This window comes from Pteropus medius, unplaced genomic scaffold (genome assembly GCF_902729225.1).
Source record: "Pteropus medius unplaced genomic scaffold, Ma_sr-lr_union100, whole genome shotgun sequence".
NCBI lineage: Eukaryota > Metazoa > Chordata > Mammalia > Chiroptera > Pteropodidae > Pteropus > Pteropus medius.
Genome location: NW_024353906.1, coordinates 2,527,579 through 2,536,483, shown reverse-complemented (window position 1 = coordinate 2,536,483; position 8,905 = coordinate 2,527,579). Strand labels below are relative to the sequence as shown.

At 36.8% G+C, this 8,905-nt stretch overlaps 1 pseudogene; it reads right to left on the bottom strand.

Annotated features, from left to right (window-relative positions):
• Window positions 1-364: 364 nt before the first annotated feature.
• Window positions 365-727, bottom strand: LOC120593613 (60S ribosomal protein L35a-like; annotated as a pseudogene).
• Window positions 728-8,905: the final 8,178 nt, after the last annotated feature.

Here is an 8,905-nt window from a genome sequence, read left to right as displayed (position 1 = left end):
ACACACACACACACACACACACACACACACACTTTTGCTGATGTTTTGTATCATATTCTCTTAAATCTTTTAAAAATTTTTCATATTTTTTAATTTAAAAATTTCCTCGTTTACATTTTTCATTTCTCTTTATGTACAACACATGGTGTTTATTCACTCATGTATTACTTCCAATTTAGTTTTAATTTCTAAAATATTGTTTCTTCTATTTCAAATATATTCCTTGCTTTTGTAAGCTCAATTTTCAAATCTTCCTATTCCCTTTTCGTTTCTCCAATATTATTTCTGAGTTATTTTAATTCAAATTTAAGATATTGTTGTTGTTTACAAAAGAACAACTCCATTTTATTTACTTTCCATAAGTTTAAATCTGTGAGGCATACAGCATTACACGGATTCTGCGTCCAGTGGCCTTAGCAGGAGGATTGCTTCGGAATTTGTCACAAACCATGCCACCGTTTCCATGAGCACAATTTACCTTTCCTCAGATTACTCTGGTTTTGTTCGGTTTGCCACTAGGGGTCACTGTGTTGCTTTTTACCTTATACTCATAAGCACATTTCTTGCCTAGATAAAACTCAGTCTCGTCTTGAGCATAAACACCTTAAATTTTAAGAAGAGCTGTGCGTTCCCTCTGGTTCCAGAGACTCTGCTTATAGTCAGCAAAAAATGGCCTTGGACCACAGCCTTCCAGACATATTTGTTGTTTTAGAAGTCCTGTTCTCAGCAGGCCTCTACAGGCTCCAAGATGGCCTAAGTTGTTCTTTTATTACTTCTATTATTTTCTGAATTTCTTTGAGCTCGTTTGTTTCAAATATTAGAACATAGTTTTCCTTTATTTTGTGGACATGTCTTTCTGGCTTGTTTTCATTGCTTGAAATAATGTTATTTTTTTCCTAATTTTCCTTTTTTTTTTCTTTCTGATAATAATTTTTAATGGGTTTGACTACTTTTTCCCCTAATTTTTATAGCTGAATGAGAAGAGCGTTCTTGTATCAGAAAGGATTACAGCCAGTGTAGCTTTCCTAGCTTCAAAATTCCAGTCCTCCATCTTCTGTCATTTATTTAGTGTAAAAATTCTGTGCTTTGTGAGATGTGCTGGCTTCTCTTTCCTTTTCTTATCTTCGCCTCTATTGTTCCTGCTCAAAATGGGGGCTTTGTCCTAGAAGTGAGACTTAAGTCTGCAATCAGGATCACTTCAGCTCTTTCTGACTTAACAACTTCCCCTTGTACTCACCTGCAAACTGTAGTCTACAAAGTTCCTCCCGGTTTGGACAGATGTTTTCTGGGAAAATATATCTTCAGTACATATACAAAGAATTTCTAGTAATGTTTAAATCATATAATGATTTATATAATCTATAAAGAAAATAAATGTACCCAATAGAATAATGTGCAAAGGTTATTAACAGACAATTTATGGAGGAGGAAATCCGAATAAACATGAAAAGTTGCTTCATCTCACCAGTTATTGGAAATAATAATTAAAACATGAAAATACTTTTATTTGATTCAGCACTAAGAATTACAATAAGCTAAAGTAATGATTATAAAAAAGATGAATTGAATCTTGACTTCCGTTAATGAATAATCATCACCTCATAGGTATTCTGAAAAGAGAAAGCCAGAAAAAAAATCTGATGAAAAGAAATCTTAGTGCTCTCTCTTTAGCTTTTGTTTATACTGTTTTCACATTCGAGAATATTCTCCATCCACTTCTTTATCTAGGTAATTCCTACTAATTTTTTAGGTCTTGATTATCTTTTGCAGGAAGTACCTGACCCCTGCCCCCCACTTTGACTAAGATAGATGCCCCTAAGATGTGGGTCCTTGATGCTTTATATGTTTCCTATTATAGCATTTTCCAAACAATACTGTGATGGTCGGTTTTATGTGTCATCTTGGCTAGGCTGTAGTACCCCACTTATTCAACTAAACCTAACCTAGATGTTATTATGAAGGCATTTTGCAGAGGTGATCAGCACCTATAATCAATTGACGTTAATGTAAAGGAGATTATCCTTCAGGATCTGGGTGGGCCTGATCCAAGTAGTTGAGGGCAGAACTGGTTTCCCCAGGGAAGAATTTCTACCTGTAAACTGTAATGTCAGCTCAAGTCTAGAAGTTTCCACTTTCCCTTCCTGATGGCCTGTCATATAGATTTTGGACCTTTCTAGCCAGCCCCCTCATCTGTGTAAGCCAATTTTTTACAATGTCTGATTGTCTGTCTGTCTGTCTGTAAATGTATATATCCTACTGGTTCTGTTTCTCTGGTGGAATTCTGCCTGATACAATTACTATAGTACCAGATTATATAATTATGTTTTCCTTCACATAAGACTGTAAACACCATTAAAACAGAAATGATGTCTGTCTTTTGTCCATCTTTGTATTTTCTGGTGTCTAGAATATAGCATATGTTCAAAAATAGCTAATAAATGAACAAATAAATTTCCTATCGACACTGAAGAATATGGAAGGCCCAATATGAAAATCTTCAATACAGCTGTGAGGAACCCTGCCTAGTGCACTATCAGAGAAAGAAGAGGCTAAAAGCCTTCAACATGCTCCTAGGAAATTCTGATAAATGTCAAATAGTAACGATTTGCTCCTTGGAGAAATCATCCTTTTGATATGGCAGTGGAGAACCCATCTAGTTTTCAGAGGCATAGCAACATTGAAAGAAAGCCAATCTATGAGGCAATTAGTTCTGTACTAAAAAGAAAGGCTCAACCAAGTACTACTGGTCTAATCCAGTGGTATTTATAAAAATATATAAATATTAGTATATCAAATACCCATAATCACATAGTCTAGGAGTCTTATCCATTTTCATTGCAATGAAAACATGAAAATAGAGTTTCATCTGATTCAGCACAAAGGTAATTACATTAACTTAATTTAACATTAACAGAAGAATGAATCAGAATCTTGGCTTCTATTAAAAAGCAGGCATTACCTTGTAGGTATTCCAAAGTAAAAAACAAGAAGCTGGAAAAATATCAGATAACAAGAAAGACATCAAAACTTAAAAAAAAAAAGCTAAGGATAGGAAGTTTTTTTTTGTTTTGTTTTGTTTTAAACACCACCTGAAATATGCTCTAAACCCATGTTTTCCAGAAGAGGTCTGGAGTCTTGCTACATCAGCATCTTCTAGGTATTGATAATGCACCTATTTTATAAGAACTGAATTTCAATTTCTAGGGCTCAAATCTGAGCATTGAATAGTTACTAAGCTCTCCAGTGATTCTGATGCACTGCCTGTTTTGAGAACTAACGCTAAACTGTCAGTCTTCACAACATATCTTTCTTTTGCTTAATGTCACTAGTCAAGGCCAGCGTTCTTCAGGAGGCTTTCAGATTTCTTTTACCTACTAGCAAAATTTCTGTGCTTCCTTTTATCTACTAATTCCTTAGCGTAATATGACATTTAATCACAGAGTGCTATCTTATAGAACCATTAAATTGACTTGTGAAAAGAATGGAGAGGAAGTAACATGATATTTTAGTTCTCTCCATATTTGATCTTTAGATTCTGCTTTGTTATATTAGTTCAAGTATTCTCTCACAGGGAACAACAGACATGGTAATATTCGAATGCAAATTTGTGTGTAACCCACATCCGTGGCCACAAAGATCCTAGGATATTTTAGGGAAGGTTTTACAGTTTCTGGGAGGCTATCACAGTTTACTTGGATTGAGCCATGACTAAAAGATTTTCTTACAGATAAGCTTCACATAACAAAACCCTTGACCCAAGCGTTAGAAAGTTTAATTAACAGTAAGAATTTAGGCTTAGAACAGAGTCCTAGGTTCAAATCCCACCTGCAACACTAATGAGATTTTAGAAAAATTGTTTCACCTTTCCACATTTAGATTTTGTCATCAGTAAATGAAGATACAATAGCTCATATGGAATAATAATAACAACAATAATAATAATAATTGTTATTGTCATTATTATTATTAGGAGCTATGCTAAATGAAGGAGAATATAAAAATAAAATAAATGATTTCTCATTAATTAAAGAAAATTTAGTGATCATACAACTACCACTGGTTTTAATCATAATGGGGACTAGAATGGGTAGTCTAGAAAGAAAACAAACTGATGGTTCTAGTAAAATATTTTTTTTTTGAGAATCAGATCAAGGGAAAAACAATAAAACTTGAATGCACTGTTTCAAAAATCAACATAATATGTCGAACTTTTTATCTAGGGTCAAAGAAGGTATTTTTTGACTGTGGCAGATTGTGTTTTCCATCAGTGGCTGCAATAGTATTTCCCATCCCACCTGCTTTTTTTTTTTTTAGAACCTTACCACATTTCCATCAAGAGATGAATTTATATCCCTCCTCTTAAACTAGATGGACCTTTGTGACTAGCTCAATATAGGATAGCAGATGGGACATTATGAGACTTTCAGGTTATAATGAGCAGTACAGCTTCTGCCTCACTCTGTCTCTCAGGATTCTTGCCCCAGGAATCCAAGTATCATGCCATGAGGAAGTCTAAGTCACATGGAGTGATCCATGCAGAAAGAAATTGAGGGTTCCCAGCCATCAAGCCCAGCTGAGCTCCCAACCAAAAGCTGGCTCCAACAATTTGCGTGATCCATCTTGGAAATGGGTCCACTAGCCCTCAGTCAAGCTGATGCAGTGTGGAGCAGACACAAGCCTTCCCTGCCCACCCCTGAACTAGTTGCAGATTTCTGAGCTAAATAAATGAGTGTTTTTGTTTTAAACCACTAAGTTTTGGAGTAGTTTGTTATGTAGCAATAATTTGCTAGAACAATGCTTAATTCAATAGAACATGTTATATCATTACCACATGTCACCATTTCTTCAATTACCCTGTGGGATGTTAGAATTATCTTGTGGGCTGTTAGAATGAAGAATTTGAGCATTTAATTTGGTTGAAGACTGTTATTCAAAGAAGTATTAGGATTCTTGCTTGGAATTTACATAATGGATATATTTGTCCAAGTTTGAAAAAATGTTGAAAAATGTTTATTACCACGTTATTTTCAATAGCTAGAAAAAAAGAAGAAACAATGTAAATGATTATTAATAGGTAAAATAAATGATAGTACATCTATATATGTAATGCCATACAGGCACTAAAAAGAAGATTAAGATCAATATATATCAACTTAATTATAAGTGAAAAATAAAAAATACAAACTCTATAGGATAATCCTATTTGTATTAAAACATATAATAGGTGCTTCATTTATCTAGTATAGGGAGAAACATTCTGAAACAAGGTCCAAGACACATTTGAGGTATGTGATTGTGGAATTCAATTAGGAAATAGAAACTTCTATTTTCTTTACTACAATCTCTGTACTTAAATTTTTTTACATTGAGTTTGGGTTTTATAAGGAAAATACTTTCAAATGCATAAAAATAGTACAGTTTTGCTATAAAATATCAGCATTACTTTTTGAGTTTTCTTTAAAAATATATATATATTTTTTTATCTGAGGGGACTTTGTAGGTATTAGATTTGCATTTGTCTTCCCTGAGTGATCGTATAGTGCATGACAGCTGTCACACACACAGCCATCAACTCCAATGCATTGAGCATAGGCAGCTGTGGCTTTCATCTGGAATAGTAAAACCTTTAAGAAAAAATAAGCAATTTGACCAAGTTTATTTCTACTATGTGAATCTGAAAAACTGTAAACAGGAATAAAACAACTTTGCTTTAACTTTCCCACAATAATGCTAAGTATTCCCACAGCCAATATGATTGCTTACCTTATTTTTCAACTTGCCATAGAAATAAAATACATTAGCTTAGCAACTGGGAGAACTACGCATGTTAAGAGATGAAACTGTGTTAATTATGACCCCACTGTCATTTACTTTACTTGAAATTACAGGATTCTCACACCAGTTCACTCAGGCTAATGGTAAAATTACTGTGATTTTCTAAACGCTTGTCAGCTAGGGGTTAGGTTAGATGGCCAGGGTTTAGGTAAGTGGTGGGAAATGGCAGCAATAGAGAATGAAATTTACTCCATATTATCTGTGACTTAGATAGAAATAGCATAGAATTAGGAATTTAACATTCTTGAGCCAAACATCTGAGCATAGATTCGATGTTTTCATGTTATTGTACAGTGTTTCATGTTGGAAAAGTTTTTATTTGAAAATGTGGTTAATCGCTCAGAAGAAATTTTCATGTTAAAAAAATAAAAGAAAGAAAGCATACTGACAATAATCCCAAACACAGCGAAGTATATAGAAAACCATAGTCCTCACTGAGCCTGTATTAAATCCTAAGAGATTAAACATTTAGTGCATCCAAGCCTCCTGCTCAATCCTCTGAACTCCCAGAGCATGCATCACTTGGTTGAGAAGTCTGTGCTGAAGTCCACTGTGCCATATATTATGCCTGACATTAAGGTCAGAGAGGCGCCATCCTTGCCCTCTGAGAGCTTTGGCTCTTGTCATTAGTGTAGTTCATATTACATCATGTTATATAGCACATTGCAAATATGCTTTAAGGAAGAACCAGGTATTATTCATATTTGTTTACTATATCTAGTACAGTATCCAATTTTAATTGCAGCAAAAAGTTGAAATGGTAATTTTCTCTCCAAAATAACATCAGGGGAATAAAGAGAAAATGAGATTAGATGAAAAATAATTAGAATTGTTGGACTGAGAAAGGTGCTAAAATTTCCCAATCGCCCCTCACATGCCAAACGTCGTTTCAGGGATTATGTATGTAATCTCTTGTTTAATCATCACCCCAATTTTGTGAGGCAAGAAGGAAACTAAGCCACACAGAGGTTAATATGCCTTACTCCCTTCTGATCCATCCTCTCCACCTCAGCCAGGAGACCCATTCTGGTCACTCATTGGCTTAACAGTCTACCATGGCTCTCCATTGCCCTTGGAATAATGTCCAAAACCCTCAACTGACTCTAAGGACCGGTACATTCCCCTATCTCCAGCCTCATTTCTTGCCACTTTTTACTCCTGCTCTCTTCTCTCTAAGCATAATGCATTTCATGTCCAAAGGAATGGACATTTGAAAGAAAACTGGCTAGAAGCTAGAAAGGAGGCTGAAAGGTAGATTGAAATTAGGTTGTGAGGTGGACTTTATTTTTTGGCTTGTGGTTCTCTGTTTTCTATGACAACATAATGATTCTGATACATTAGTACACATGATTTAGAAGTAAATCATCGTGATTGTTTTTGTCAACCTCAAGGTTGAGCATGAGTAATATTTCCTAGGAGGGCTACGTGCTCCTTTCTGTTGGGGAACGGGGCTGCTTTAGTTGTAACTCACAGTTCTAGGCAAGGAAGAGACACTGATGCCTTGTTACTAAGTGCAAGGGAGATTTTCTGCTCTGAGATTCAGTCTTAAGGTATTCCTATAACAGCTCTGAATTATACTCATGAACCCCCTCCTTTATTTCCCCAGTATGCACATATGCTGCTAGTTTAGGGTTGTCCTGTTTCCAGAAGCACACTATTCCCAGAAACAATGTTTCTTCTTGGCTGGCCAAGTCCTTGGGGTCCAGTCCACTCCTAGGTGCTCATATACCATTCTCATTGCCATGGCTTTTCTTGCTTTCTGGCCTTGGCCAGGACAGCCCCAGTCCACCAAATGTGTTTGGACTGATGTCCAAAGTCAACCAGGAGATTGACCATGGTCAAATGCTCATCCCTTCCAGAAGCCTCCTTCAGGCATACTGCAACTGATAAAGTCTCCAATGACCAAATGAACACAAAATTGAGCAAATTGACGAGGGGAAGTGATACCTGTATGGCGTCTGAGCCGCAGCAATAGTGAGTGTCTTGCCAAGTGCACATATTTGTCTCTGCTGCTGGGCTACACACAATTCGTAGAAGAAATAGGATGCTCCTTGTTTATGGTGAAAATAAATATCTATCAAGTTAGTAAATTAATAATGAATATATCAACGAAATAACACTGTATAGCATCCCTCTGGATGGAAAAGTTTAGGGACATGGAAAATGTTTGCTGGTGAATGACTCCTCCTTTCTTCTCAGAGTCTTAGATTTCTGGAAGGCGCCAGTGGGAGTTGATATCAGGCATCTCAGTCTTGGGTCCTTCCATGTACTGATGTAGGACACCTGAGACCTGAGCAAGAGTTTGGAACAGTGAGAACTTCTCTCATCAACTGACTACTAATAGGGTTCCTTTGGGAGACTAGGGCAGAGCAGGGCTGAGGGTCGGCGGAAAGGGGATGGGAGGATCAGAAGTGAGCAGGGAAGAGGAAACCCCTCCATCACCTCCATGGATCCTTCCTAGTTGGAAATCCCACCCAGGAGCCTGCAGCCATGTTTCTAAACCATTGGTTCCCAGCCTTGGATGGTCATTGGAATCTCCTGGAACCTTTACAAAATGCTGATACCTGGGTTTCACCACCTCTTCTAGATTCTGATTAAATTGTTCTGACTTATGGCCTGGGTATCAGGGTTATAGCTTGGATAATACTAGCATCTTCTCTTTTCTGTATTCCATCACCTCCAGCATACCTTATTATGGGGGCAGGTATTACACCTGAAAACCTTGTAATTTTGGACAGATAAGTGGTAGGAAGCTAGCAGCCTCAGTACAGAGGAGAATCCAGCTGAAATTCAGCTGAAGAGACAAGCCCTGAAGGTCTGTTCACCTATTGAAGTACAGGCTGGTCTCAGGAAAATATGCTTCTGTGGCTTTTCTTTGCCACTAATAGTCTATGTGACCCTATGCATGTCACTCTTGTTCTCTGGACCTCTTTCTTCTCACCTGTCAAATGGAGCTCTAATTTCAACGTGACCAACTCAAGATTTCTGTGGCTCTCATAATCTGAGAGCACCTCTCTCTGCTTCCTGCCCAGTCTGTGCCTTGCCTCTGGCTCCCTTGGGTTCCCAGACT